At 40.3% G+C, this 18,587-nt stretch overlaps 1 long non-coding RNA gene across 1 annotated transcript; it reads right to left on the bottom strand.

Annotated features, from left to right (window-relative positions):
• Positions 1-52: 52 nt before the first annotated feature.
• LOC114055609 lies at positions 53-18,250 on the bottom strand. Its single transcript, XR_003570778.1, has 2 exons — positions 11,129-18,250; positions 53-2,240 (listed from the first exon to the last, which is right to left on the bottom strand). It is a non-coding gene; the product is annotated as an uncharacterized LOC114055609 (long non-coding RNA).
• Between the last annotated feature and the right edge of the window lie 337 nt (positions 18,251-18,587).

Genomic DNA, 18,587 nt, shown 5'->3' with positions numbered 1-18,587 from the left:
TTTTTTTTTTTTTTTTTTTTTTTTTTTTTTTTTTTTTTTTTTTTTTTTTTTGTAAAGCAAGATTGTTGCTGCTTGAGAATTCAAATGCAAATGGAGATGTTTACTGGCAGTGTTTCATAAGGAAGCTCAGTTGGCTGGTTTTTAGAGCTTATAAACTGAACAGTATCACACACAGTATTTGGAAAAGGATAATCTTAATTTACAGTAGTTCTGGAGAAGGATTGTTACAGTAGTAAAACACAGATTTTGGATAAAGATATAAATTCTCTATGCATCAATGTTCATTTCTTGGAGCGAGAATGATAATAAATAAAATTTATTTGTAGTAATAATTATCATTATTATCTACCTGAAAGCTAGCTGTGAGGCTAATTCATTAATATTTTGAAATTACTTCAGAATTCTCAACTAGAATTTGCCCTGAGAGTACTAAATATAATAATTTGCTCTGTATGCTTATTTCATTTTGCTTTGGAGAAAAACACACTTAATGTGTTTCTCTCTTTACATTTGTCTGCACAACACATTCTAAAATTCCAGATGTTGAGCTCTTCTAAAAGTTAACAGGCAAACTTGACATTACTGTATTTTTTTCTTATTTCTTCCTCTTTTGTCCTAGCATTTTATCCCCACATAGATATTATGATATCACCTGGGAGGTTGTTGCTGCTGGTACAAATACATAAGTTGAGACCCACGCTTGCTATTTATCTCCTTGCCTAAATTTGGAGTTGACAGTGCAACCACACATTGCTTGTCTGAAGTCAGAGCTCTCTTGATGTACCACTTCAAATGTATTGTGTGTAATCAGGCAGTTTATTTAAGTTACATATAGTTAGATGTGCTACCCCATATTAAATGCCTGATTATATTTGTAGGTATGTCAAATGGGTTTTTTTGTCTGGCAGTTTACCAAGTCCTCCATTTATTGGCAACTGTGTATCAGTTATTCACAATTGAAGATACCCAGACCCATTTCCTCTGGTTGTTATCTGTTGGATAGCTAGACTCTAATGGCTAAAATCTACGTCTAGCGACATAAAAGCCACAGGATATGACACTGGTATCTTGTGGTTCCAATCAGCCTCCTGGTATTATAGCATTACTTTTATTTAACTGTGTTTCTACTGAGTTCAGTGTGCTCCAGAAACGCTGGCTGTTTTACATGGCATCTCCACTGTATATTGTGATAATTGAAAACTCAGTACAGCCCAGAGGCGGCGGCACAACGGGACAGGAGTGGGCTGGGGCATAACTCAGAAGAATAAGGCGTGCAGGCAGCAGCAAGCAGGGCAAAGCCAGCCCCAGCACATCTCCACCTGCAGTCGAGCTGGGTCAGGCATCCGGCAGCTGAGGGTCCCGTGGCGTGCGGCAGCTCCGGGAGCAGCAAATGCCCAGTGCTGTGCCTGGGGGATGCGGAGCTCCGGGTGTCCCTCCATCTGCCATCATGGGCTGACATCTGGGAGCACAGACCGTAGGCAGAGTCCAAGGCTCACCTGGAAAATTACACGAACAGATCAAAACCAGATTTGATACACTTCACTGACAGCTCCTGTCCTGTGCACATGCCCAGCCCCTTGCAGGATGGTGGTTCCTGTTCCTAAAATGTCATCTAAGCATTAGCAGAGAATAGGCCAGATACTTTTGTAGTGGTTCAGAAAAGTAACATATATCAGTAAATGTCACAGGCTATATGAATGCTCATAATTAGAACTAAAAAAAATTTACTTAAATAAAATGACTGAAGTAGGGCACAGCATTTCTTCCTATTAGCCTATGTAGAAAGAAAAAATGCCTGGAGTGTAAAAAGGAGACAAGAAGAAATAATGAAAAAAACAAGTTGTGGCATGAAGAATACAAATATTTCTTGCCTGTCCTCTTGGCTCTATCTGTGAAGATTTTGTCAAAAAACCTCAGCCAAAACTATTCAGCAAGTGATTTCTCGGCCTGGCTGATGGCAGGTCCAGTTGTCTCAGGGGGTAGCCTTGCAGGCAGGAGGTTTCCCAAGAAGCAGACAAGTAGGTTTCTGCAGTGGGAGTCACGAGCTTTTCATGTGAGCAGCACACCTGCACTGATGGGATGGTTTGACAGAGTTAGATGTGGCCCTACCTTGTAGAAGCACCCCCAGAAGTTGCTGTTGTTAGATTGTCCCCATAGACTGAAGATCTACAGCCTTCCATGGGTCATTTGGCATGGTGAGGAAGGAAGATGGGCTAGTCCACAAAACTTAGGCTGTACAGCTGTAACATTGAGATAGGTTGAAACATTCCAGCCATTGGGACTCTCCCATAGAAGTATGTTTGTATAACAGATTAAACCACACAGTATACTTTTATAAAACTACCCAGTATGTCTTTACAAACAGATGTAAAACCACCCAGAGAAGCAGGTCACACCAGTTCCTGCCCTCTCTGTTTCTCTGGCCTTGCTCTCCACTCTGCCTGAATTCAGCAGTGTCAGTAGTTCTGCTCCCTGGCATCCTGCCTAAAGCCAGGGACAGCCCCTGCTGAGACCCCACAAGCCACCCCACACCATGCCACAGGGCTTCACCCCCCCTCAGGCTCTCTACCACCTCTTATCCTCAAGCTCTGCTCCCCAAATGCCAGTGCCTCTGAGGCACAGGTCCAGTGGGTAGGAGTGGGAATCTGGGTGTTTGTTTATGTTTTTATTTCCAAACTTTCTGCTAGAAGCGCACCCTTTTAGGGCGCTGTTAAGGTGCTTTGCATTAGGGGTGTAATAATGTATATTTCCTGTTCATGGCATAGTGTTAATTAATCATTATTTCCAAAGTTCTGTTAAATTCTCAGACAGTGGCATCTTTTACTTTCATCTGACTTTTCTCTTACCTTACTTCTTCTGTTGAGTATCAGGAGTCATCAGTGGTGAACTGATTATAGGAAACTAATTTACATCATCAGTTCAGTAGTAGGACATACTTCTTAAATCATCTAAGATAAATACTTTTAATTAAGCAAAACGTCCTACTCAATTCACTGCGGACAGTCCCATCATAATGGATATTACTTCTGCATGCTAAATCTTAATCTTCATCAATACTGAATGCACAACACAAAACCATTATAAAAAATGTAGGCTTACTGTAATATTGCCATTTTAAAGCTGCCAGCTTTTATATTCATTATTATGATGACAACAAACCCCTGGCTAACAAATCTTACTACAAATCAGAATTTTTATGCAGTATATGTATGATATCAAATCTGTGCTAGCCTATTATTTGCAGTTTTTATTAAAAAAGTTAAATTGAGATTATTATAAACTCACGTCACATTCCTTAATAAAAAAAAAAAAATTAAAGTTAAAATCTAATGAGATTTCCTGGAAGCATTTTAAAAGCCTGCAAGAGCAGTAAAGTCAGCAGGCACCACACAGTGAAAGGAAGTATTTACTGATCAGAAGATGAATGCCTCTTCACCCAGAGTTTAACAGTTTTACATTATATGGATTTTTGAGAGGGAGAGAGAGAGAAGGAGAAACAAAGGAAAACTCCAAACCAATGCTTTCCTAATCTAAGACATCATATTGCTTCCTGATCAAAGCTTGCAAATTCTGGTGCAAACTGACTTCTTGCTCCTGTGACCAAAATCTCCTCTCTTCCCTCTGCCTCCCTCCATCTGTTCAGGCTTGGATTTGGAAGTCCCTGCCTCAGAGGAAGAAACCCTGATCCCTATTGCTTCGGTTGTGGTGTTGAAACCCATTAATATTTCTCTGGCAGGTACCCTGACCCTGGTGCCCTTGAACATGCTTAAAAAACATAGGGTATCCCTGAGCCTTTGTCCCTGAGAGGATTAACAGGGTTGCCCTGGAGCCAGCCTGGAGGTGTTTTAATAGGTAATATGGGTGGGCTTCACAGCTGACTTCAAGCTTTGCCTCAGGCTGCCTCTGCTCAGCAGCACAGATGCAGCCATTGAAATTAGGGGGTGAAGCATGGCTGTGTGCACGGGTTAGAGTGTGAATCCTCAGAATCTGGTGGAGGGTATCTCCAAATACCTCCTCCTCCAAACAGGGCAGGCAACTCAGTAGAGGGTAGAGAGACTTGTACTTCTTCTGCCACTCACTTCTTCTCTGACCTTCAGTCAGTTACTTAAGCTGTGTCTTCTCTCTCTTCTTCTATCCTCTCTGGTCTCTCTTATGGCTCTTTAGTTTATAAATTGTCTGAAGAAGGGGCTGTAGCACTCTGTGTGGTTTTGCTGAACTCAGCACAAGTAGGTCCCAGACTCAGCTGGGTCCTGTGGTTATATCACGGTAAAAGTAAATAAATAGATAATAGTGGTAACAATAGTTTGGGTTTTCTTTGTATGAACAATAGGTTCCTAATGGAGAAGAAGCCTCTTCTCTGAGTGTTTTTTATGTGCAAGTGAAGGTCTCTCTTTCCTCACTCAGCTGGAGAAGATACTGCCTTTGTAAATCAGACAAAACTTATCATGTAAAATGGAACACATCTTTGATTATACCGAATGCTCTCCTGTCTGTAATTTACTCTTGCTGCTGCAAAGGACACAACATGATTAAGCTAAGAAATGACAGACTGAACATTATGTGTCAAGATGGGAAAAGATTTTTCCTATTTAAATAGGAGGCAATCATCAAAAAACAGTGAAAATACACAAGAAAATGTTTTAACATACAATAAACAAGCCACCCTGCTGTTGCCTTATATTGTATTGTTGCTCTCCTTGCTCAGATTGCTGCAGATATTTCTCCTGTAGCCTACATTGTTCTTTATTTTTAAAAAACTACCAACTGTCTTGATTTTTCAATGATGTATCTTTCCTCCATAAGTACATATCCATTGTTACCTGCTCAGCCTGCCAACTCTCCTGTGTTTCCCTGTGTGAGTCCAGATTCTCCCAGTGGCATTTCTCAAATAGTAGATCTGTACAGTGTATTTTCCCAGAGCTGTTAAAAACATTGCTACTTTACTTAATAACAATATTTAGCAGTACCAGCTATCACTCATTATTTGGTATACACCAGGTGTTCTGCACGGGGGACAGGGTTTATTATCATGGCTTTACAGACTAGGAAAACAGGGTGGTACCAATTTCCCCAAAACATGCTGCAGAACATGCAAACATGAGAAGGACCAACATACCTTCAGCTCACATTTTATTCTGGGCGTTACTGCTTTTGTTTCCTCTAATATTGCCATTTGCACTGTGCCCTCCCAACAGCATTTCAGAGAATTATTACAGGAGAGCCAAGTGCTTTTGCAATAGCAGACTCAGGGTACTACAGACAACAATACAAGTAACTTTCCTGATTTTGGGGTGTGACTTTGCCATGTATGATATTTAGTAACTTCTGTCTTGTCTCTGATGATTTCTGGGTCTGGTACCAATAAGATGATACATTCCTATCCAAATTAGCATATGATGATATCTTGTGCTAGTACTCCAATAATAAGGTCTGTTTGCTGTTTCCATATAGATGTAGCTTTGACAGGAAGAACAATTCTATAATAAGCCCAGGATGAAAAGCCCATCAATTGAATTGGTACCACATTACCATGGCAACAATATAATGCTAATGAAATTGTGTCTGTTGAACCTGGTTTATGGAACTCTACAAAACTGGCTTCATAAGAGGAGAAATCTTGTTGATTAGTAAATGTTTCAAAGCATGATGAAAACCTTAGAACCACATGTGCTATCACTTATTAACCATGTTATTCTCATTTAATACATTGCTCTTTGTAAGAGCAATACTGCTCTCAAGAAATAAAATTATATGGCAAAATCTGTGTTTCTCCAGAATTCAACATGCACCACAGGTAGACTCAATCACCTCTGTGCTGTGGTTTCACTGGGTCAGTTTGCATAGATGCATATTGAGTCATGCAGTTTTTCCTGCGTATTTAATCTCTCTCGGACTCTATAAAATACACTGCTACTGTAGCTGTAATAGATGCCTTTCTGTAAGAAAAATGCAGCTTACTTTATATCAAATTATTCCACGAAAGCATCCTTTTAGATTAAACCCTACACAAAGAAGGTGCAGTAGCAGAAACACAATCATGGCTTTTGCCCTCCTTCCTTCCTTCCCCTTTGGCAGTTTACTGCCATATAGATGTGGCAGTACTGAGGCAGGGAGCCACCATCCCAGAGGGATGGGTCTCATTCTTCAGGACAGCAGTCCTTGCTGAAGGCAAGGTTTGATATTGTGCCTGCTTTTAAACAAAAAAATGCTGAGCACTCAGATTTCCTGGCCAGTTGTGTCTCTGGACAACCAAAAGGCTTCTGGGGAGTTGCCTCACCTGTAAGCGTCTGGGGCTTCAGTGTTGAGGTTTTTACAGCAGGATTTCCATTTTAGCATATAGGTAATATTCCTCATTGTTTTCACCTTGGAAATAAAAAGTGTAGCTTATCCTATAGAGTCCATCTCCTAATTTGCCAGAACAGAACAGCAGGCAAGCAATGAGCTCAGTGAGGCAAGGGGGCTACGAATGTGTGTCTACGAGTTTTTCTGCTTTTAGTAGGCTAGTAATACTCTCAAATAGTCACCACTATAGTATTGTCTGGGTATTTAGCAAAGACAATAGGAGAGAACACTGCTCATTTTAGCAAATTCTTGATCTACATGGCACAGAAGTCAGCAGAAATCTTCATAACGTTAGATTTAATGGGCTTTAGATCAGGGCTTTAAAGGGCTGTTTCTGAAAGCTCCATGATTGATCCTATTAGGAAAAGGAAGCCCTGTCTAACATTCTGTTATGCCCATGGTTTGAGGGAAAGCAACACACCGAATTTCTGAGTTGATAGAAATATAATGTAATGTAATTTCGCTTAATATATATTTTGCACTGGATGACAGTTTTATTAAGCAGAACTAATAATCATCATTATTCAGTGTAATAACCATCTCATTAGAAATGGTCTAATTTTCTGTAATTTTAATTTACCTCTCAGACTAAGCTATTCTAAAATTACTGAGGTGCCTACAGTTCAGTTTTGTAAGACTTAAGCAGAAACATAAGTCTTCAGAAAGCAACTGCTGAGTGAGTGCTGCTAAAATAGTGACATGCCAGAGCTTTGTGAGAGAAAAGTACAGAAAATTCAGGTTAGGAAATTACTGTATCACTTTTTATTTTCTTACTGTCTTTGAAGTAACACGTTTTTCACCCATTTTGCACAAACAATGATAAATTGTATGGTTTCCTTCAATCCTTGCATGCACTACCCTTTAATAAAGGACTGGCTAAGGATCGCACCAGAGAGTGCTGGTGAGGAGGAGCAGACAAGCAGAAATATTCCTCGGAGAGACTGGGAAGGAGATGAAGACACCGCTCAAGTTTCATTATCCTCCAATGAATATAGGATGTAAACTGTGACATCCAGGCAGATTACATATGTCAGGCAAGCAGATGTGAACAGAAAAATGTAGATGCTAAAACTCACCTAATAGGCTTACTCTCTGGCTTATTCTCCATGACCAAGGCAATATTATGTTTTTTTACTTATGTTAACTGTAGTTAACATACAGGATATAAGAAATATGCATTCATAAGTGAATCTGGGAACATTCCCAGGTGTGCTGGAGTTAATGCTCTTTGATATACCTTGGAGCATCCAAAAAGCACTTTGGGCGTCATATACTTCTACAGACATCATAAACAGCACTATGGCATATACATACATAGCTTTAGCTCCAAAATTTCAAAGGCCACTTTTTTTTTCTCTAAAAATGTGCTCAAAATTTTTTATATTCAAACAGCACTTGTGCATGCAAACTGCTATAGCAGCTTGTGTGTTTTTTGCCAGTTCTGAAAACAGATTTGATCAAAAGAATTTTGTTGCAACCACAGAGAGAAGTAACCTCATATGAACAAGGAAGCATTTTGCAGGTTATAGAATAAAAAAGGCAAATTGTCTAAAGGTTTTGTTTATCATCAGGTATTATTCTATGTAGTTCTGAGTAATAAAAAAATAACTTCTTTGGTTTGTTGGGGGTTTTTTTTAATGTTCCCCTAAAATAACACAGAAAAGACAGTCTCTCCTGTGGAAGCAGTCTGCTTCTGAAATCTCTTCCCTTTGAAACTCAGAGACTTTTCCGGGTGTAATATTATTCGCTCAGCTACAAGAACACAGAGTACAGCAGTGAAAAGCACTGCACTATTATCCCAAGATAATTTGATAGTCTGTAAATGTATTTTCCTGCCTGTGGTTCCAGGCATTATGCTCTCATTTGAGGTAATGATTTGCAGTTATTTATACCATTCAAGTTAGCCCATATTGGTTTCACCCTGAACATTTACCTGCATAGTAAAAACTTGGCTTATTTGTAAATTGTACAAGCTAGACTAGATGGTTGATTTACAAGCCAGATTAGATCAGCAGTGCAATGGGATGCCTAGCGTAGACAGCCAGCTTCTGGAGGAAGCAGTGTGGTGACTCAGTGGTGGCTGTCTCCTGCCTACGTCAATGTTATCACAACCATACATCAGCATGAGTCTGCTGGCCATGTTGCATTTTAAATCTGACATAAAACTATAGCTCTGATCTGATGTGGCCAGTAAATATAGCATGGCACTTTCCAGAAGTACTTACCCCGCTTTTCTCTTTTGGCCTCTGTGTGGGATGTGAAAACTCACCTTAAATTCCTCTTGCATTTCCATTACCCCAAAAACTGGAAACTGAGTGTTCCAGTGCTAACTGGGTAGTTGCTTCACCTCCAGTGCACCCACACTTCAGGGTGATGCCAGTTATTTGTAGAATTTGTAGCACTAGTTAATGTGGACACAAGGCTTTGATTTTGGATAGGCTCAGAGTTCACCTCCCTTACTCTCATTTGGGAGTCTATGTTGTAAGCAGATTTACATGAGGTGACAGTAATTTCTTCCTGACTCTTAAGTGGTCAGCAATGGATGGAGCATCCAGTGGTGCTGGCAAGAAGAAAGTCTCATTAGAGAGTAGACTGCTTTCTCTGTCCCTGGTGATATTCCTCTGGGAGCCTGGGATGAATTCAGAGAAGCCATGTACTGGTGACATCCATTGAGCTGCCTGCTCTCTGTGGGTGGGAAAATGCTCAGCACCACAAAAGATAGAAAATATGATTTACACTCTCTCATTCCACTGTCATACATTCCTGTGTATCTCCTCAGTTCATATTTGATATTGGAAAAAATATTAATGTGAGGGGAAAGATTTGCAGAAGGGTGCAGTGTCCTGGCTTGGGGTGGTCAGCAGCCAGGACAGGAGTTCCCACCTCTACCTTGCTGCTCCCCATTTCCTCAGCTAGAGTGAACCCCCGTATGTGGGCAAGAGGCCTGGAGATGCCTCAGGGAGGCAGGTGTGAAAGCCACAGTTCAAATAAAGCAATGGGGGACAGTAAATGGTCAGAAATTATTGGGTTACTGGTTTCTCCTCCCTTACCTGTTCATGGTATCTTGGATACTGTTGAGACAATTCAGCCAGTTTCTTTAAAATAAAATATGAACGTTTGAAATACTACTTCTGTTATGCTGAAAACCTTCAAAGTCCTTTATTTTGAGAGAAAAATTAATACTCCAGGACACAGTGTCATTTAAGAACAGCAACACTTTAAAAAGTGCAAGAATTCCAGTTTACCATCCTGATGTCAGTTTATGGTAATATTTATGACATTAATATAATGGATTATGACCTTTCTTGGCTTGTCTGACTGACAGGTATTCATATATAACACAGTACTTATCACCTTGGTCCTTCCATAATGATAATCCCTTCAATTTTCTGAGCTGTGTCAGCAAAACATGTACTCATAAGTGTTGATCTCATCTCTGGGAGTGTAGTACCAGGAGCTCCTTTTGAGCTTTATGTCACCTAAAATCTAGAGTGAAATTGAAGACCAGTTGCAGAAAAATACCCTGTCTCTATCACACAGTCTGCATAATGGTAGCCCTTATGATTTTAAATGATTTACTGAGTCTTGTCAAAATGATGTACCTTTCTGCGTGGAAGTTATTGAAGTTCAGAAATGCCATTATTCTGTACGACTGGAAAGATCATGAGGAAATACACAATAGATGGTGTGCTACAGTTACTTACCTTGACCTCCCTTTTTTTTTTGCTCTTTTATCTCAGGATAGACAAGAATGAAACATATTTTCTTCAATATTTAGGCTGAAAATTCGCTGTGCAATTTTTACCTGCTTTCCTTGTGCCCATTTTACTAAACAAGGTGTTGAAATACTCTTTTTATATTAGCAGTTTCATTTGCATCATATTTAAAAGGAAAAAGAGCAAAGTGAGAATTTTGCATGTTTCAAAAAATTGACCACCTAACTAATGATGTTTGGGTGGATAAGGGGAGGTTCAAAAGACCAGGATAAGACACCAAGGTCTGTCACAGTCCTGCTCATTACCCTACCATCCTCTGAGCAAGGGAGCTGGGTTGGGGCCGTTGCTGTGACATGCGAATGATGTTCACGTGGCAAGGTTGGGTCTGCTACAACAAGCCGATTATTCAACTCATAAATGAACCTGGGAATTACACTAAATACCTCACACCAGCAAAGTAGGACCAGCTTTCCTCGAGTGGAGATGGCACCTGCGTGTCTCTGAACACAGCAAGCCGTGGGTATACAGCCACAGCAGCACGCTGGTCTTTACAGAGTGCACGATGTTCTCATGCATGTAAGGATCCTTCGAGCAATAAATATTGAAAAGAAACATCATGTCTTTAAGCCAGCTGAACAATTCCTTATGCCTTAGAGCCACATGGAGATAGGACATCCCCATTCAAAACAGGGCTCCATTTTCACAGACAGACAGGCCTGCCTCTCCAGGGAGTGCTGAGGCTCTCCAGCCCTTGAGTTTCCCTGGGGCTACTCACCACTGTCATTCTGGCATAAACATCCAAACTATGGGAATTTCAAGTTCAAGCAAGAACAAGCCTATAGCACAGCAAAGCAGCCCTGGAACGTATCTGTGACTACATCTATATTGATGCCTCTGTCTTCTCCCCATTTTTTTGTCAAGAGCATGACATCCTGCTAACTTTTTTTGTTGTTTTATTGTGGTTTTTTTTGTTTTAATTAAACTAACAATGTGACATGGTAGCTGCGTGCAAGACAGAGGTAATGCTGTTCTGTGGACAGAACAGAGGTGCTCTGGTGCTCAGTGCTCACCTCCTGAGAGCCTTCAACACTGAATCAAAACGGTTCATCAGTGACAGATCCTGGGGCTGGTGTTTCAGGCTGGGTGCTGATGAGCAGCCATTTCCATCTCTGGCCCTGGTGATTAGTTATACTCAGCTGAGAGACACGTAGTTGGACATTTGTCACTGTTTCTGTGAAAAATGTGGGCATGTTTTCTTGGGCTATCAAATGAGACATATGGGAGCTGGATTCCATCTTTCATTAGATCTTGGGAATTGTGTCCTCCTGAGGCAATTAATTAGCATGATGTTCTTGGCGGCTAATGTTTGCTTTCAGATTTCAGTGGCAATAGAGTTGGAAAAACAGATTTTGTGAGGATGGTTTAATGGTTTAGGGCATTAGCCAAGGCCTACACACAGCTTTCTTCAACCCCTCAGCTTTTACAGAGTTCTCTTATGTATGCAGAGAAGACTTGTGGTTTCTGTCCGTGCCTTATCTCCCTCTTTGAAAAATAAATATAATTGCATTTTCCAGTTTCACAGGACAGGTGTAGAACAGATTTCACCTCAACAGAGGCCAGGCAGCATTGCTGCAGTCCTCTGCCACCCTAGCTCCATGATGGAGAAGCTATTCTGCAAAGGTTTTCTTTTAATTCTTCTTCAGTTTAAGACAAAAACATTTACATTAGAAAATTGTCAAATAAATACATTGCTATTTGTTTACTTTCAGTGTGCCCACTGCAGATATCTGCGTGCTATACATACCTTTATCTTTGGAAAGGACATCTGTGGAAAAAGGCATATTGCCCATTTAGTGAGCTATTTGATGTTGGCTCATATATAAAGTATAGCCCCTCCGCTGGTGTCTTTCAAGATAATTTCCAAACTATATTCTTCCTAAATCAATGTGATTTACAGCAAAACCATGCACTTGTACCCTGTGAATACAATATATTATCTAGATTGCTTGTTTTGCTTTTATTACCTCAATGGTATTCATAATGTTATATAATTATAACAATTCATGGCTGAAGAACAGTGTTAGTTATAGGTACGAAAAAATGTCATGCCTCTTTCGAAGGGGGATGCAAGCAAAATACAAAATATCTAGCCAGTACAGTTATACAGTAAATAACACATCCTCCATGGGGAAGAACACATGCTTTTCTTTAGTATCCATAAAACAATAACACAGGGATGAATTTTTAAGCGGAATAGAGGAGGAATGTATTTCAGTGCACCAAAATGCTAGTGTGATTTTATAATGCATTTTTTAGCACTATTGCAAATAAGTAGTTATGTGTGTAGGAGTTCGCTTAAGTGGCCATTATTGTATCTGATTTGAACTCACAAAAGGCATATTACAAAGCTGTTTGAAACAGATGTGGTCTTACCCTATTTAAAATAAAATTAGTCCGTGGTGTTAATTTAGGTAACCTTTGCAGTCACTAATATACAATCACATATACAATCATGTGCTTTTTAAGCATCTATAAAAGACATTAGGAAGAAGAAAATAATGAAGATAAGAAGAATATACCACTAAACAGTATCTGCATGTTTCATACTCCTTCCAGATAACTCATTCACATTTAAATGGAATGAGGAAAGAAAAGCATTAAATGTAGTATTGTCTATTTTCACTTGATGCAGCTGTCTTCTAACTCAAACACTCTGGAATTGAACTCTACCAGACAAACTTTCGTTAATTAAAAACAACAAAAATACAAGCAGGACAGCTGAATAACTGAAGGTGAATTTATCCTGTATATCCAAGGTATTCATGGCATGCTTTTTTATACTTTTTGCTACTACCCTTATGTTATCCTAACTCAGGGCTTCTTCAGAATCCCTTATTCCTCCCATCAGCTCAGGCATACTGATCTATTTCCACACACCCAGCATTCAACCTCCAACGCTCTGACTTTCAAACCGTGTCTTTTGCAGATCACCAGGAAGGAATTTGCAGAACACTGGCTGAAAAACGCTTATTGTGCAACTAATAAGGAAGGTTGAAATACCATTAAAATTCTGACTCGTGCTGTAAAATGCCATGAAATTCGGAATTACAGCTCTGCCTTGCATCCCTGGTTGCACAATTGCACTCGCGTACTGCCGACGGTGCAGTATGATCACAGGCTGCCTGCAGCAGCTGAAGCACACAGGCACTTTGGACCGCTACAGCTTTTTGCTCAGGCTCCTGATGGCTTTTTTGGGAGCCTGATCACCATTAGGGCTACAGAGGAAAGCACCAAGTTAAAAGTTTAAGCTCTGAATTACTCTGATGGTTTTACTTCAGCCCCTCACATATCGCTGTCCTTCAAGTCACAGCACCTCTCTCCACGTCCAACTATTACATTTTGGACTAAGAGTTACACTTGCCTTTAAATTACCACTAGATGACAAGAGGAAAAGCAAAACGCTTAAAAAGTAAAAATTTTATCACTGTCTTTTAAAAACTGGGGAGAAACCATACCTTGTATTTCATACTTTTCTTCTGAATCACTGATTTGGAAGGATTTAGTGACAAGATATCACATCTATTTGATAGGACCAAGAATTTTCACTTGATGTGTGCTGGTGGGATGGAATCTTAAGATCTGCTGTATGGATGGGAGTATAAGTATGAAAATTAACATCCAAAGAAGCGGCATAAGAAAAATCCTTAAGATTAAAAATTGAAGAACATCGATCTCCATTATTGACTGACAGTTGGAAACCTTTCCTTTTACAGGAGAGCTGCTTCCGAATTTGTACACAAAAATGTTCATAACCATTGGCTCTTTTCTGTGCAGATTTTAAAAATGTAATTAAATATTGTTTGCATGTTGATTATGGGGCTAAATTAAGCAATACCAGCATAAGAAAAAAAAAAAAAAAAAGGCTATATATTATAGTGGAATTGCTTACAGAGTTACAGCCAGCCTGAAGGGAGCTGCTTTTATGGTGGATGTCCATGCATGATATAAACCTTCTTTTAGATGATGGTGTTTAGTAATTTTCATAGCAGGTGGGTGTTACATTTTTAATTGATTTCTACCAACAAAGTTTGTAACCTTCACTGATATGTGTCCATTTCACAAGATTATATTGACTTTTGACATATCTTGTTAGATGTTATGATGAGACAGATTTTTTTTTTTGCACTATTGATGTCTATTGATATTACATTAGTTCATCAAGGTTACAAATCACATTGCACTACATTTCACATTTGCTGTATCATGACAAGAGGTTTATAATATTCACTCTGGGACATATAAAGTGCCTGCTACCCATCCCTCGGATAAATAATTTAAGAAATTGTTGGAAAATCATACCTGATTAGTAGGATCTGCACTCAACAAGTGCCCTTTGATTTAAATTGTATTTGTATTTTGATAGGTATTGATTTTAGGAGTAGGAGAGATGAATAATACATTCTGCATTTCTCACTGTGCATAGCAATAATCTGACAGAAATAATGGAGGAACAATCCTGCAATGGAAGCGGCCCCTTTGGGGACCTGCATGCCTTCCCCAGGAAGCCCATGGGGCAGTTAATGGCACTCCTATGTGGAATGGCCTGATCCTTTTTTCTCCCATTGATTTGCTGTATCATCCTGTACACATCACTCAGCCTCCTAAAGTCTCTCCTTTTCCATCAGTAAAATGGGAACAGAGTGGTTCCTCATCAGTCCACAGATGGTCACAAGACATATGGAGAAAAGCAATAGATACATCCAAGTGAGTATTATACGAGTCCCAACTGGCACTACCACATGGAGCATGGGGTAAAGAAGGAGCCAGCAAGTGAGTCTTCCTGTGAGCACAGGAGAGTCTCATTACAGCAGAACCCGTGGTGAAACCACGCACCTCTGAGAGCAGTGCGGCAGAGGTGGGCAGCACGCAGCACACTCCGACACCAGAGGGCTGCTCTCTGTCCCTGCTGTCAGCAACAATGTTCTGGTTATTTTGGCTACTCACTTTCCTGGATGAATTGATACAAAATTAATTTTGTTTTCTTTGGATGCTAATCCCTTAGAGTGAGAAGAGGGAACAAGATGAAAGTTGTACCATGCAAATAACCCAGGTAACACATGCAAGCTGGTATCTTCCTGAGGCAATAGCTGCTCAGCATGCAGGTCGGCAAGCCTGCTTGCATGAGTGGCCAGGGGTGAGAAACAGAAACAGACAAAAAACACCTCTGAGATTGAAAACAAATCAGAATATATCAGTATTTACAAACACTGATTTCCAGCACCCCAGCAGCTATAACAAATGCAGACTCTATGAGATAACCATAATTATAGAAAAGCTTTTTTTTTATTTTTTTTCACCCAGTACGCCAGCTCTGATTAGAAAGGAAAACCATAGGCTCAACTATGGCAATAAACTATGGCATCAAAGCAAGCATCAAAGTGGCCCCTTGGCTGCTGGCAAACAGTACAGTCATAAGAAAAGAGACAATGAAAATATAATACGTAGAAATAGCACTTTTCCCCCCCATAACATAAACACCATAGACATTCTTTTAATACAAAGAGAAGCAGGATCCAACGTGACAGCCTTACATTTGCCAAGTATCATGGGAGGACTGTAAAATACATCCTCCCCAAACCAAGCCAAAGGAGCAGAACGAGCCAAGATGTTCTCATAAGAACAAAGAAATCCCTTTTTTTAGGTCTCAGACAGCTAGCAGGCTTAAATTTGTGGGTTTTCTTTTCACTGTGGTTTGGTTGGTTGGTTGATTTTTTTTCATTTATTTTCATCATCATCACCTCTGCCTCATGCTATCTTCAGCAATATGTGCCAAAATATCTACTAGTGCCTGTGTAAGTAGGTGCAGTCCACTGCACCAAAACCACTTTATGGTCTTCAAATAATGGAAATTCTATTTAAGACATTTTAGTTGAATATTTAACTAAAAAAACATCAAAGTAGACAACTGAGAGCCAGGACTGCACAACTCTGAAGTAGAGGGATTGCTGTCACATGGAAGAGCATATGATTTGTATGCATTTGAATCCTCAGCCTGTCACGGGGGGAGATTTCAATAATGTGTAGTGGGTTTCTTTGTGATGCTTTTCCTTTTCTCCTCTTTGTTTAGTTAATATTTTACATTCTTTTAGAAGAATTATCTGCACATGAGGGCCTATATTCATATAATCATGACTGACATGCAACTTCTCTGTCTTGCCCTTCTACTTTCAGGTAGCTTTAGAGAAATTGAGGCCTGGCAACCCAAAACTGAGGTCCATGGGAGCACACAGCTGAAAGCATAAGAATGGGGCTGCTTGAATGTATTTTTTCTCTTTTCTCATTAGGATTTTCTCTGAAGGATTTTTGTGGGAGCCTTAGCCAGTAAGCACCCATCACTTCTAGGTTCCCAAGCAGCCATGGCACAGGGAGAACACATATCAGATTGACACAGTCTGTCTTGTTATGCCTGCTGTACCCTCCCAGATGCAGTAATTCACCCTATTCTGAATCTTTTATAAGAGACAAGCAATATTAGTTATCGTGAAGTATTTTTTAAAGAAGATGAATATTGGAGAAGTTCTTACTTATTTCATAAATTATTCTGCTTTCCATGTAAAATGCAAAGTTTCATTCTGAGGCAGATCCCTCCTGAGTAACCCCTCCAGTAAAGTCTGATTCCAGGTGAAACCAACATGGGAACCGTATTTGCTTTTATGAATGCTAAAATGGTCCATGAATCTCAAATAGTATTGCACCCTCTGTTTTATAAATATTTTATATGTTTTTCTTCAATAAATACATATATTTTGCTTTTTGAATCTCAGGGCCCCTTTTGAGCTGCATGGCTCTTAGAATCTTAATAGAGAAGTAGCAACGTGAAACCGAAAATAAATGCCTTCAACAAACAGGCAAAGTCTATATTTCACCAAGAAAAGTGTGGCTTAAAATAAAACAGACTCCTGCAACATCTAGATCCTGCATATTTTCTGCAGAGCATGCCACAGCTATTGACATGCTGTTGGTTTTATATGTCCCAGAATGCATGAATTATTACTGTCATTTGACATTTTATATTCGTAGTTCCATAGCCTATAGCAACACTTACCATCAGCTGTGGTAGACTATACCAGACCTCTGGCAATACCTCTTATTGATCAAGCACTGCTCAATGTTTGCCTGCTCAGTAATGCAAAGACAACCTAATTCTCTAAGACAGAAAACCCACAAGTTACTGCATTTGGGATTTCTAGTCCTTTCAAGAGACTTGAGACAAGAAACACAGATTACAGATACCTTCTCCCCCACTGGGAGGCAAGCTTGTCTTACAAGCTTCAGGTACTACAAAAGAAAGTGCATTGCACAGTAATACTAACGAGAAAAGCTGCATGGATGCTAATGAATAGTGCTAATATGAAAACTGGGTATGAAAGGGACCTCAGGAATGAAAGAAATATTCTGCTGAGAGTCAGTGGACTTGCAGTACCAGGCTTATTAACTTCTTAAAAAAGGACCTAGTCAAAGTAAGTAATACAGAGACACCAGCAGCAGAAAAACTATGGTCAAAGGTGTTTGTGGTTATGATTTAAAGGAAGAAAAATTTGCTGCAAGCATACTTAAGTGAAATTCCCTGAAGACAGCAAGAGCATGATTTCATGTAAAAAATAAAACAGAAATTGCAAATCACAGGGCAGCAGAGGATACCACAACTATCCGTGACCAGACCCAGTACAGCAGTGACTGTTTTCTGGACTTACCTAACACACACACCAACACCCTCTCAAGTCAAAGGAAAGCTGATCTACCCTTAACATGGGACAGGTCTTGTCAGCCACTGCAGCTCACCGCATCAGCATCAGCCCCTGCCTTGAGGAGCTTGTTTATCTCCTGCTCCCTTCTCCCAGTCCACACTCTTCCTCTCCCTTCTGTGCTACCTCCTCTGACCTCTCTCTCCTCCTTCCAGGGAGCAGCCATGGCCCCAGCATAGCTCCCCAGGAAAGCCCTCTGTATGGAGCAGGTGAACAGGCAACAGGGGCACAAGGGACAGCAGGAAAGAACCCTGCAGGCCGTAGCATTAGCACAGAAACTTTGACCCTTTACAGGGCATGCAGCTTATTTCACTTTTTTTGTTTTTTAATCTCCAGGTGATAGATGCAAATAATACCAGTTGTCAATGAAGCTCATTAGCAGCATTTTATTCTCTCCCAGTGCTTGTGACACCCCCCATGTGGGGTGAGGACCTTCCCCTGTTGTAGGGGCCCATTGGACCAAACTCTCAATGCAGATTTTGGATTTGAGCCCTGCAGATTGTGGCTTTGCTCCTTACTTTGGCTGCTGAGACAGTGGCTGCAGCACCGTCCTGGCACGCTCTGCCGGTTTTCAGAAAAGGCCTTTTCCCACAGCTACTGCTTTTTTGCTCCACAGCTCTGAGTGCGAGAATAAGCCTGAACCACAGCAAAGGGTTTTCCCGCTTGCATTGCGCCTTTCTCTTCACTCTCTCTCATTGCCGGATCCTTCTGCTTCCCTAGCCTG

The sequence above is a fragment of the Empidonax traillii genome, unplaced genomic scaffold, assembly GCF_003031625.1.
Source record: "Empidonax traillii isolate 1590-97213 ecotype Southwest subspecies unplaced genomic scaffold, ASM303162v1 scaffold62:size2133460, whole genome shotgun sequence".
Classification (NCBI taxonomy): domain Eukaryota; kingdom Metazoa; phylum Chordata; class Aves; order Passeriformes; family Tyrannidae; genus Empidonax; species Empidonax traillii.
Note: the sequence above shows the minus strand (reverse complement) of the source record. Positions and strands in the feature narration are given on the sequence as shown.